The sequence below is a fragment of the Rattus norvegicus genome, chromosome 4, assembly GCF_036323735.1.
Source record: "Rattus norvegicus strain BN/NHsdMcwi chromosome 4, GRCr8, whole genome shotgun sequence".
NCBI classification, from domain to species: Eukaryota; Metazoa; Chordata; class Mammalia; order Rodentia; family Muridae; genus Rattus; species Rattus norvegicus.
Genome location: NC_086022.1, coordinates 90,877,178 through 90,890,454, shown reverse-complemented (window position 1 = coordinate 90,890,454; position 13,277 = coordinate 90,877,178).

The window sequence follows — 13,277 nt, the reverse complement described above, 5'->3', positions numbered from 1 at the left end:
CCCAGGGTTAGTCCATGTATAGTCTTTAGGCTTAGTCCTGGAAGTTCTGGTTGGTTGTTATTGTTGTGCATATGAGGTCTCTAGCCCCTTCAAGCTCTTTCAGTCCTTTCTAGGATTCCTTCAACAGGGGTCCTGTTCTCAGTTCAGTGGTTTGCTGCTGGCATTCGTCTATGTATTTGCTGTATTCTGGCTGTGTCTCTCAGGAGAGATCTACATCCAGTTCCTGTTGGCCTGCACTTCTTTGCTTCATCCATCTTATCTAATTGGGTGGCTGTATATGTATGGGGCATATGTGGGGCAGGCTCTGAATGGGTGTTCCTTCTGCTTCTGTTCTAAACTTTACCTCCCTATTCCCTCACAAGGGTATTCTTCTTCCCCTTTTAAAGGAGTGCAGTGTTCGCATTTTGGTCATCCTTCTTGAGTTTTATGTGTTCTGTGCATCTAGAGTAATTCAAGCATTTGGGCTAATAGCCACTTATCAGTGAGTGCATACCATGTGTGTTTTTCTGTGATTGGGTTACCTCCCTCAGGATGATATTTTCCAGTTCCATCCATTTGCCTATGAATTTCATAAAGTCATTGTTTTTGATAGCTGAGTAATATTCCATTGTGTAGATGTACCACATTTTCTGTATCCATTCCTCTGTTGAAGGGCATCTGGGTTCTTTCCATTTTCTGGCTATTATAAATAAGGCTGCGATGAACATAGTGGAGCACGTGTCTTTTTTATATGTTGGGGCATCTTGTGGGTATATGCCCAAGAGAGGTATAGCTGGATCCTCAGGCAGTTCAATGTCCAATTTTCTGAGGAACCTCCAGACTGATTTCCAGAATGGTTGTACCAGTCTGCAATCCCACCAACAATGGAGGAGTGTTCCTCTTTCTCAGCATCCTCGCCAGCATTTGCTGTCACCTGAGTTTTTGATCTTAGCCATTCTCACTGGTGTGAGGTGAAATCTCAAGGTTGTTTTGATTTGCATTTCCCTTATGACTAAAGATGTCCAACATTTCTTTAGGTGTTTCTCAGCCGTTCGGTATTCTTCAGGTGTGAATTCTTTGTTTAGCTCTGAACACCATGTTTTAATAGGGTTATTTGTGTCTCTGCGGTCTAACTTCTTGAGTTCTTTGTATATTTTGGATAAAAGCCCTCTATCAGTTGTTAACATTCATGAAGTTCCATTTATTAGTTGTGGAGCTTAGTGTCTACACTCATAGTGTTCTGTCCAGAAAGATGTCTTCTGTGCCAATGAGATCAAGGTTATTCCCCACTTTTTCTTTTATTAAGTTCTATGTATTTTGTCTATGTTGAAGTTTTTGATCCATTTAGAGTTGAATTTTGTGCAGGTTGGTAAATATGGTATGGTTTTGTTTTGTTTTGCATTCATGTGGAAATCCAGTTTGACCAGAACCATTTTTTTAAAGATACTGTCTTTTTTTCCAATTTGTATTTTCTTAATCAAAAGTCAGGTGTCCATGTGTATAAGGATTTATGTGTGGGCCTTCAATTCAATTCAATCGATCAAATTGTCTTTTTTTAATTTCAATACCATGCTGTTTAAAAATTACTCTATGTCTGTCATAAAATTGGAGATTGGGCCTGGTAATATCCAGGCAGTTCTTATGTTATTCAGGATTATTATTTTTTACTTGGTTGGATGGCTTATTTTTTGTTTGGTTGTATATGTATTTCAGTATAAATCCCAGCATTGTCATTTTAATACCTATACAGAATTGTGTTGGAATATTGATGGAGATTGCTTTTGGTTAGATTCTCATTTTTAATATGTCAATCTTACTCATCCATGAGCTAGAGAGATCTTTCCATCTTCTAATATCTTCTTCAGTTTCTTTCTGTAAATTATTAATATTTTTATCAGACAAGTATTTCACTTGCTTGGTTAAAGTCATCCCAAGATACTTATTCTTTGAGACTATTGTGAAAGATGTTGTTTCTTTGATATTTTGCTCTGTTGATTTATTATTTGTCTGTAGGAAGGCAGCTGATTGGTGAATTAATTTTGTATCCAGCTACATTTTCCAAAAGTGTTTATAAGCTGTAGAAGGTTCCTAGTGGATTTTAGGGTCACTTATGGATACTATCATATCATCAGCCAATAAAGCTTGGCTTTTTCCTTTTCAATTTTACCCCCTGGAGTTTAGTTGAATAGTTTTGAGTTCCTTTCCATTTGATTTGATATTGGCTATGGGTTTGCTGTAAACTGCCTTTATTATGTTGTACTGAGAAAAGGTACATTTCACTTTGATGCTCCTATTTGATGGAGTACAGGTGTCTAAAGTAGAACTTTATGGCTCTCGGGATCTCCTCAGTGTTATGTCATTATATTTGTCTTTAACTTTGTTGATTTGCATCTTATCTCCTCTTTTAGATGATTTGAAATATAGATTAAAATATTTTGGTGAATAGATGGTATGAATTACAGTGTCTTTTTGTGGATTTTTCTTTTAATGACAATGTGGTGTATTTCCTTATATCTTCTATTTGATTTGGTTGAAGCCTATTTTGACAGGCATTAAATTAGCCATACAAGCTTGCTTCTTATGTTCATTTGTTTGGAATATCTTTTCCATCATTTTACACTTAGTTGATGTCTTTTCTTAATATTAAGATGGATTTCTTTAATGAAGAAGAGGGTGTATCCTCTTCTTCTTATAAATTTAATAAATTCTCTTATTCTATGTCTTATTGGGGCTCAAGACCACTGGTATTGAGAGTTATTAATGAGCAGTATTGGTTTCCTATATTTTATTGTGAGGTCTTTAACCTCCCTTTGTTTATTTGCTGATCTGATATTATTTGAAAAATATATAACCTGATATATGTTTCCTTTGGTAGGCCTCTTCAGGTTGAAAGATTTTTTTCTAGTGTTTTCTGTGGTTCTGAGTTTGTAGACTGATATTGCTTCAATTTTGTTTAATTTAGCAATATTTTTTTCTCCATCTACTGAAGCTGAATGTTTTTGTGGGTACAATAGTCTGGCTTCTATCTGTGGTCTCTTAGAGTTTATAGAACATCTCTAAAAATTCTTGTGGCTTTTAGAGTCTACATTAAAAAGTCAGGTGTCATTCTAATAGGTCTGCCATTATATGTTATTTGTTCATGTTTTCCTTGTAGCTCTTAATGCACTTGAATCATTCTGTACAGTTAGTGCTTTGATTACTATTTATAAAGGGTATTTTTCTGGTCCATCTATTTGATATTCTGTATGTTTATAGGTACCTCCTTCTTGGTTTAGGAAATTTTTCTTTTATGATTTTGTTGAAAATATTGCTCTTGCCTTTGATCTGGGTTTCTTTTCATTCCTCCATTTGTAGATTTGGTCTTTTCATAGTGTTCAAAACTTCCTGAATGTTTTTCCCTACATTTTTAAGATTTAACATATTCATTGACTGAGATAACTATTTTTTTCTCTCTTGTCTTCCATGACTGAGATTCTTTTTTCCATTTCTTCCATTCTGTTGGTGAGTCTTGTCTCTGAAGTTCAGGTTCAAGTTCCTACATTTTTCACTTCCTGTTTTCCCCTCAGTTTTGATATACCTCAATGATTATATTTCCAAGTTACAAATCTTGAACTGTTTTCTTCATTTCATTTTCTTCACTGTATTTTCATAGATTTCTTTAATGCATTCATTAATATTCTCTTTAAGGACCTCTAACATATCCATAAAGATTATTTTGAAGTCCTCATGCTTCACCTATGTTGCAATTCTCAGGTAATATTATGGTAGTGTTGCTGGGATTTAGTAAAGACATATTGTCCTGGATGTTATCAACTCTGTTTTAAGACTGGCATCAATGCATCTTTGTTTAGGAAGCTTCTAATTCTCTGTGCTGATATCTGGTCTTGTCTCTGTTGAGTGCATGTTGTGTTCCTTGGTTTCTGTGGCCATGTCTATTTCTTATGGGAGTGTAGTCACTGCGGGTTGCCTGGTAAGAAATGTTCTGATTCTATATCACCAATGCTGTGAATCACAGCTACAGTTACCCCAACTGATTCTTGGGCACCTTTCTTATACCAGGCCTCTGTCATGTCCGAGAGATATCTGTCAGTCCCCAACCCCGTCACTTGCAGATTTCCATTCATTCTCATGGTCATTTGACCTTCTTTCCTGTTCATTCCCACATTTGATCCCGAACAACCCTTCCCTCTCTCCCACCCAGTGTGTTCCCTCTTTTTGCCTCCTATGACTATTTTATGCCCCCATGTGTGTAAGATTCAAGGGTCTTTTCATGGACCTTTTGTTCCTTTTTAGTTTCTTTGTGTCTGTGAAGTGTAGCATGAGTAGCTTGTATCTTATAGCTAATATGCACTTATAAGTGAGTGCATACCATGCATATACTTTTGTATCTGGGTTACCTCATTTAGGATGATATTCTTACATTCCATCCACTTGGCTGCAAAATCCATCATGTCTTTATTTTTAATAGCTAAATAGTATTCGATTGTGTAGATGTACCATATTTTCTTTATCCATTCTTCAGCTGATAGGCATCTAGGTTGTTTCCAGTTTCTGGCTATTATGAATAAAGCTGCTATAAACATAGTTCAGCAAGTGTCTTTGTTGAATATTGGAGCAACATTTGTGTAATTGCATAGCTGGGTCTTGAGGTTGAATTATTCTCATTTTTCTGACAAACTGCCAAATTGATTTAGAAAGAGTTGGAACATGTTTGCACTTTCATCAGCAATGGCGGAGTGTTTGTCTTCTTTCTCATCCTCACCAGCTTGTTCTATCACATGAATTTTTTATCTTAGCCATTCTGACCATGTAAGATGGAAACGTCATTTTGATTTGTTTTTCTCTAATGACTAAGGACTTTGGGCATTTAAGTACATCTTGCTTATTCGAGACTCCTCTGCTAAGAATTCTCTGTTTAGCTTTGAACCCCATTTTTCAATTGGCTCATTTGGGTTGTTGGTGCCAAACTTCATGAATTCTTTCTAAATATTTGATAGCCCTCTGTCAGATGTAAGGTTGGTGAAGATCCTTTTCAAATCTGTATGCTGCCAATTTGTCCTATTGGCAATGTCCTTTGTCTGAAGAGGTCACCTCCTCTTGCCAGGCAGGGACCCTAGTAGAATAAGGACAACAACCCACCCATAAAATTTTGACCAAAAATTTATTCTGTATATAAGAAATGTAGGGAGAGGGGATGGAACAGTGGTTGAGGGAATGGCCAACCAATAAGTGGCCCAAATTGAGACCCATCTAATGGGCAAGCATCATCTCTGACATGATTAATGATATTCTCTTAAGCTTGCAGACAGGAGTCTAGCATGACTGTCCTCTGAGAAGCCCCACCAAGTAGCTGACTAGGATTAATACAGAGATCCACAGACAAACAGTAGAAAGAGCTTGGAGATTCCTGTAGAATAGTTGAAGAAGGATTTTAGGACACAACGAAAATAGGAACTCCATGGGGGTTGGGGAGAACCAGAGTCAAATAACCTAGACTCTTGTAGCTCTCAGAGACTGAATCCCCAACCAATTAGCATATACTGGTTGGACATTGACCATTGCCCTCCCACCTCCACATATGCAGCAGATGTGCAGCTTAGTTTTTATGTTTGTCCAGAACAACTGGAGTTAGGGCTATACCAAAAAGTGTTGCCTGTCAGTGGGACATGTTCTTCTAGCTCATGTGGCTTGTGTGGCCTCAGCAGGAGAGGACACACCTAGCCCTACAGAGACTTGATGTACCAGAGTAGGGAGGATACTGGGGGGGAGTCAACCTTTTCAGAGGAGAAAGTGAGAGGGGGATGATGAAAAGAATTGTGGTAAGGGGTAACCTGGAGGAGGGGCAGTGAGCAGGATATAAAGTGAATAAATAGAAAGTTTTAAAAAGACCAGAAAGAAAGAAAGAAAGAAAGAAAGAAAGAAAGAAAGGAAGGAATGAATGAATGAATGAAGGAAGGAAGGAAGGAAGGAAGAAATGGAAAGACAGACAGACAAACAGAAAAAAATAAATGCTTCTGAGATCCTGCTAGGTGTGACCACTGAGGGCTTCAGATAGAATGAATTTCTAGTTATTGAAAGCTGACATTTAGCAGTGAGGATGAGCTAGAGATGGGAAGAGGGTGTTGATGGGGTCTGTAGAAGACAGGAAACTAGGTTGTGCTATGGATTCTGCTTAGCCCCGTAGAAAAGGGGGCAGAGAGGAAGGGAAGGCTACAACAAGTTGTCTGCTCCAGATCTGGGGTATGACTGGGGTATTGACTTTGGAGGAGATGAGAGAATAAGGATCTGAAGATTATCTACATGCTTCCCTGGCCCACCCACTTCCATAGCTTGCTTGGCCAGCAGGTATCAATGCCTGCAGATGTTGGTGGCTGAAAAAAAAGGGACAGTGTTGTGAGAGATGCTGTAGGAGATCAGTGTAGCTTTTGGAAAATGGAGACAGAGAAGAATGGGAGACTAGAGTAGTTCTGCTGCAGACCTGGGAATGTCACTTGGGATCTGATATAGAGGATAGGAGGTAAAGTTCTGAAGGTCGCTTACTGCATCACTTCTATTAACTTTTTTTCTTGTTCCTTTTGCCTGTGCTTTTATTGCATATTTCTTTTATTTACATTTCAATGTTATCCCATTTCCCAGTTTACCCCTTGGAAACGCCCCATTCCATACCCCTAACCCCTGCCTCTATGAGGGTGTTCTAACAACCACCCACCCACCCACCCACTTCATCCCAACTCTTTTCCCAGGAATTCCCCTAAAATGGGGCATGGAGCCTTCATAGGACCAAGGGCCTCTCCTCCTATTGATGACCTACAAGGCCATCCTCTGTGACATATACAATTGGTGCCATGGGGCGCTTCATGTGTACTTTTTGGTTGGTGGTTTAGTCCCCAGGAGTTCTGGAATATCTGATTGGTTGATGTTGTTGTTATTCCTATGGGGTTTGCAAACCCCCTCAGTTACCAAAGTCCTTTCTCTAACTCCTACATTGCAGATCCTGTGCTCAGTTCAATGGTTGGCTGTGAGCAGGTTCCTTTGTATTTTTCAGGTTCTGGCAGAGCCTCTCAGGAGACAGCTATATCATGGTACTGTCAGAAAGCACTTACTGGCATCCGCATTAGTGTCTGTGTTTGATGTTTGTATATGGGGTGGATTCCTAGGTGTGGTAATCTCTGGATGGCCTTTCCTTCAGTCTATGCTTCATTCTTTGTCTCTTATTTCCTATTGTATTTTGTTCTCCCTTCTAAGAAGTACTGAAGCTTCCACAATTTTATCTTTCTTCTTCTTTAGCTTCATGTGGTCCTTGAATTATATCTTGAGTATTCTGAGTTTTGGGACTAATATCCCCTTATCAGTGAGTACATATCATGTGTGTTCTTTGTGATTAGCTTATCTCACTCAGGATTAAATTCCTAATTCCATCCATTTGCCTATGAATTTCATGAAATCATTGTTTTTAATAGCTGAGTAGTACTCCATTTGATAAATGTACCACATTTTCTGTATCCATTCCTCTTATGAAAGGCATCTGGGTTCTTTCCAGCTTCTGGCTATAATAAATAAGACTGCTATAAACATAGAAGAACATATTTCCATGTTAAATTTTGGAGCATCTTTTGGGTATATGCCCAGGAGTGGTATAGCTGGGTCCTCAGGTAGTGCTATGTCCAATTTTCTAAAGAACCTCTAGACTGATTTCCAGAGTAGTTGTACCAGCTTGCAATCCCAGAAACAATAGAGGAGTGTTCCTCTTTCTCTACATCCTTGCCAGCATTTGCTGTCTCCTGAGATTTTGATCTTAGCCATTCTGACTGGTGTGAGTTGGAATCTCAGGACTGTTTTGATTTGAATTTCCCTGATGACTAAGGATGTTGAAAAAATTTTAGGTGCTTCTCAGCCATTCTATGTATCACAGTAGAGAAATCTTTAGCTTCATACCCCATTTTAATAGGATTATTTGATTCTCTGGAGTCTAACTTCTTGAGTACTTTGTACATATTGGATATTAGCCCTCTATCCGATGTTTGATTGGTAAAGATCTTTTCCCAATCTGTTGGTTGCTTTTTTGTCCTAATAACAGTGTCCCTTGTCTTACAGAAGCGTTGAAATTTTATGAGGTCTTGATCTTAGGGCATAAGCTGCTGGTGTTCTGTTCAGGAAAATTTCCTCTGTGCCCATGTGTTCAAGGCTCTCCCCCACTTCCTCTTCTATTAGTTTCAATGTATCTGGTTTTATGTGGAGTTCCTTCATCCACTTGGACTTGAGGATTGTACAGGGCAATAAGAATGGATCAATTTTCATTCTTCTACATGCTGACCTCCAGTTGAACAATCATCATTCGATGAAAATGCTACCTTTTTTTCTACTGGATAGGTTTTAGCCCCTTTGTCAAAATCAAGTGACCATAGGGATATGGGTTCATTTCTGGGTCTTTAAATCTATTCCATTGATCTACCTTCCTATTTCTGTACCAAGACCATACAGTTTTTACCACTATTGCTCTGTAATACAGCCTGAAATCAGGGATGGTAAATTCTCTAGAATTTCTTTTATTATTGAGAGGTGTTTTTTGCTATCCTGAGTTTTTGTTATTCCAAAAGAATTTGCAAACTGCCATTACTACCTCTATGAAGAATTGGGTTGGAATTTTGTTGGGTATTACAGTGAATGTATAAAGGGCTTTATGGCAAAATGAAAATTTTTACTATATTAATCCTGCCAATTTATGAGCATGGAAGATAGTTTCATCTTCTGAAATCTTCAATTTTTTTCTTCAGAAACTTGAAGTTTTAGTCATATAGATCTTTCACTTGCTTGGTTAGAGTCACAGTAAGGTATTTTATATTATTTACGACTATTGTGAAGGCTGTTTCCCCAATTTCTTTATCAACATATTTATCTTTTGAGCAGAGAAAGGCTACTGATTTGCTTGAGTTAATTTTATACCCAGCCTCTTTACTGAAGTCATTAATCAGGTTCAAGAGTTATTATCAAGTTATTATCAAGAGTTCTTTGGTGGAATTTTTGGGGTCACTTATGGATACTATCATCTTATCTTCAAATAGTGATATTTTGATTTCTTCCTGTCTTATTTGTACCCATTTGCCATCCTTTGTTGTCTAAGTGCTCTGGCTAGAATTTTGAGTACTATATTGAATAGGTAGGGAGAGAGTGGGCAGTCTTGTCTCATCTATTTTAGTGGGATGTTTCAAGTTTCTCTCCATTTAGTTTGATGATGCTTACTGTTTTACTGTATATTGCTTTTACTGTTTAGGTATGGGTTTTGAATTCCTGATTTTTCCAATTCTTTTAACATAAGCGGGTGTTGAATTTTGCCAAATGCTTCCTCAGTATCTTATGAGATATCATATTTTTCCTTTGAGTTTGTTTATATAGTGCATTATATTGATGAATTTCCATATTTTGAACCATCACTACATCCCTTGGATGAAGAACTACTTGATCATGATGGATGATCATTTTGATGAGTAGTTGGATTTGGTTTTCGAGAATGTGAGTATTTTTGCACCCATATTCATTAGGAAAATTGGTCTGAAGCTCTCTTTATTTGTAGGGTCTTGGGTTTTTTAGGTATAAAAATTGTGCTTAATTGTGGTTTCATAGACCAAATTTGGTAGCATTCCCTCTGTTTATTTTGTGGAATAGTTTGAAGAGTATTGGTATTACCTTCTTTGAAGGTCTGATAGAATCCGCACTAAACCTTTCTGGTCTTGGGCTTTTATTTTTTGGTTGGGAGACTTTTAATTACTGCTTCTATTTCTTTAGGGGTTATGAGACTGTTTATATGGTTTACCTGATCCTGAATTAACTTTGATACCTGGTATCTGTCTACAAAATTGTCCATTTCCTTCAGATTTTTCAGGGTTTTTTTTTTTTTTTAGTATAGGCTTCTTTTTAAGTAGGATCTGATAATTTTTTTAAATTTCCTCAGTTTCTGTTGGTATGTCTTCCTTTTCATGTCTGAATTTGTTAATAGGGATACTCTGTCTGTATCTTATGGTTAGTCTGGCTAAGGATTGATCTATCTAGTTGATTTTCTCAGAGAACCAGCTCCTGGCTTTGTTATTTTTTTGTATAGTTCCTTTTGGTTTCTACTGGGTTGATTTCAGCTCCATGTTTGATTATTTCCTGCCATCTATAGGTGTTCTAACAACCTGTTAGTGTATGCTATTTCCAGTTTCCTTTTGGAGGCAATCAGAGCTATGTGTTTTCTTCTTTGCACTGCTTTCATTGTGTCCCATATATTTTGGTATATTGTGCCTCTATTTTCATTAGATTCTAAAACGTATTTAATTTCTTTTTAATTTTTTCTGGAGCTGGGGACCGAACCCAGGGCCTTGAGCTTGCTAGGCAAGCACTTTACCACTGAGCTAAATCCCCAACCCACGTATTTAATTTCTTTATCTCTTCTTTGACCAAGTTGTCATTGAGTAGAGCATTGTTAAGCTTCCATATGTGTGTGGACTTTCTTTTGTTTTTGTTATTATTGAAGACCAACCTTTGTCTATAGTGGGTAAATAGGATGCAGCAGATTATTTCCAACTTCTTGTATCTGTTGAGACTTGTTTTGGAACTAATTATATGATCAATTTTGGAGAGGTTACCTTAAGGGGCTGAGAAAATGTACTATATATATGGATAAATTGTTCTATTTGGTTCATAATGATTGTTAGTTTCACTGTGTCTCTGTTTAGTTTTGGTTTCCATCATCTGTTCATTAATGAGTGGGGTGTTGAAGTCTTCTACTTCTATTGTGAGGTGCTGTGGGAGCTTTGAGCTTTAGTAAAGCTCCTTTTATGAATGTTGGTGCATAGATATTCAGAATTAATTTGGAGCATAGATATTCAGAATAGAAAGTTTATCTTGTTATTTTTCCTTTGAGGAATATAAAGTGTTCTTCCTTGTCTTCTTTGATAACTTTTGGTTGAAAGTCTATTTTATTCGATATTGGAATGACTATTCCAATTTGTTTCTTGGAACCATATACTTGGAAAAATTTTTCCAGTCCTTTACTCTGAGGTAGTACCTATTTTTGTCACTGAGGTGCATTTCCTATATACAGTAAAATGCTGGGTCCTGTTTACATATCTAGTCAGTTAGTCTATGTCTTTTTATTGGAGAATTGAGTCTATTAATATTAAGAGATATTAAGGAAAAGTGATTCGTGCTTTCTGTTATTTTTGTTGTTAGAGATGAATTATGTTTGTGTGGCTCTCTTCTTTTGGGCTTGTTGAAAGAAGATTACCTTCTGGCTTTTTCTGTTCTCAGAGCCCAGCTCTCTCTGTGTTCCTCTGAATCTGTGACCCTGTGATCCTGGTTGTGTCCAGTTTCCTGCGAGTCGAGCTTTTCCTGTAATCTTGTGTGATCTTGGGTGTTTTAGAGCACCTCTAATCATGGGAGTTTTAGAACACCTGTGAGTCCAGCTTCCACTGGGTTTTGTGGTACTTGGTGTGCATCTAGTAGCCAAGGTCTTCTCAGGGTACTGGTTCAAATTGGAAGGGACTGGTGTCCCTGACTGGGTGGGATTCCTGCATCCCTGGACCCTGGAGGACCCAGTTATTCCTGGTGTTTGGGCAGATGTCGTAGCCTCTCTTGTGATCAGGGGTGTTTCAGAGCACCTGGTAGCTGTCCTCCCTCTGGGTATTGTAGGAGTATGTGCAGTCAGCGCCCAAGTTCTGCGCAGGACACTTGTTGAGATCAGAAGGGAACCACTGGCTGGGTGGGGTTTCCTGCATGCCTGGATCCCAGGGTACTCCTGTTGTTAGGGAAGTTGTGGCCTCCTAACCTCTGATCCTGAGCATGTTAGAACTCCAGGAAGTCCAGTTTCCACTGGGTGTCGTGGAATGGGGTGCAGAGCCAGTGCCCAGTGTCTGCTCTTCTTCCATTTAGTTTTAATAAAATACTATAATAAGACATGGTTATCTTTTTAAATATGTATACATGTTTTCTTTCTTTTTTTATCTTTATTAACTTGAGTATTTCTTATTTACATTTCAATTATTATTCCCCTTCCCGGTTTCCAGGCCAACATCCCCCTAACCCCTTCCCCTCCCCTTTTATATGGGTGTTCCCCTCCCCATTCTCCCCCCAATACCACCCATCCCCGAACAGTCACGTTCACTGGGGTTCCGTCTTGACAGGAACAAGGGCTTCTCCTTCCACTGGTGCTCTTACTAGGCTATTCATTGCTACCTCCTATGAGGTTAGAGCCCAGGGTCAGTCCATGTATAGTCTTTGGGTAGTGGCTTAGTCCCTGAAAGCTCTGATTGGTTGGCATTGTTGTGCATATGAGGTCTCTAGCCCCTTCAAGCTCTTCCAGACCTTTCTCTTATTCCTCCAACAGGGGTCCCGATCTCAGTTCAGTAGATTGCTGTTGTGCATTTGCCTTTGTATTTGCTGTATTCTGGCTGTGTCTTTCAGGAGAGATCTACATCCGGTTCCTGTCGGCCTGCACTTCTTTGCTTCATCCATCTTATCTAATTGGGTGGCTGTATATGTATGGGCCACATGTGGGGCAGGCTCTGAATGGGTGTTCCTTCTGCCTCTCTTCTAAACTTTGCCTCCCTATTCCCTGCCAATGGTTTTCTTGTTCCCCTTTTAAAGAAGGAGTGAAGTGTTCGCATTTTGGTCATCCTTCTTGAGTTTCGTGTGTTCTGTGCATCTAGGGTAATTCAAGCATTTGGGCTAATAACCACTTATCAATGAGTGCATACCATGTGTGTTTTTCTGTGATTGGGTTACCTCACTCAGGATGATACTTTCCAGTTCCATCCATTTGTCTATGAATTTCATAAAGTCATTGTTTTTAATAGCTGAATAAAATTTCATTGTGTAGATGCACCACATTTTCTGTATCCATTCCTCTGTTGAAGGGCATCTGGGTTCTTTCCACCTTCTGGCTATTATAAATAAGGCTGCTATGAACATAGTGGAGCATGTGTCTTTGTTATATTTTGGGGCATCTTTTGGGTATGTGACTAAGACAGGTATAGCTGGAGTGTACTGGCTGCTTTTGTGTGTGAACTTGACACAAGCTGTAGTTATCACAGAGAAAGGAGCCCCTCTTGAGGAAATTTTTCATGAGAATTCACTGTAAGACATTTTTTGATTACTGATCAAGGGTATAAGGGCCCATTTTTGATTGGTGCCATCTCTGGGCTGATAGTCCTCAGTTCTATAAGAAAGCAAGCTGAGCAAGCCAGGGGAAGTAAGCAAGTAAATAATGTCCCTCCATGTCCTTTGCATCAGCTCCTGCTTCCTGACTTGCTTGAGTTTCAGTC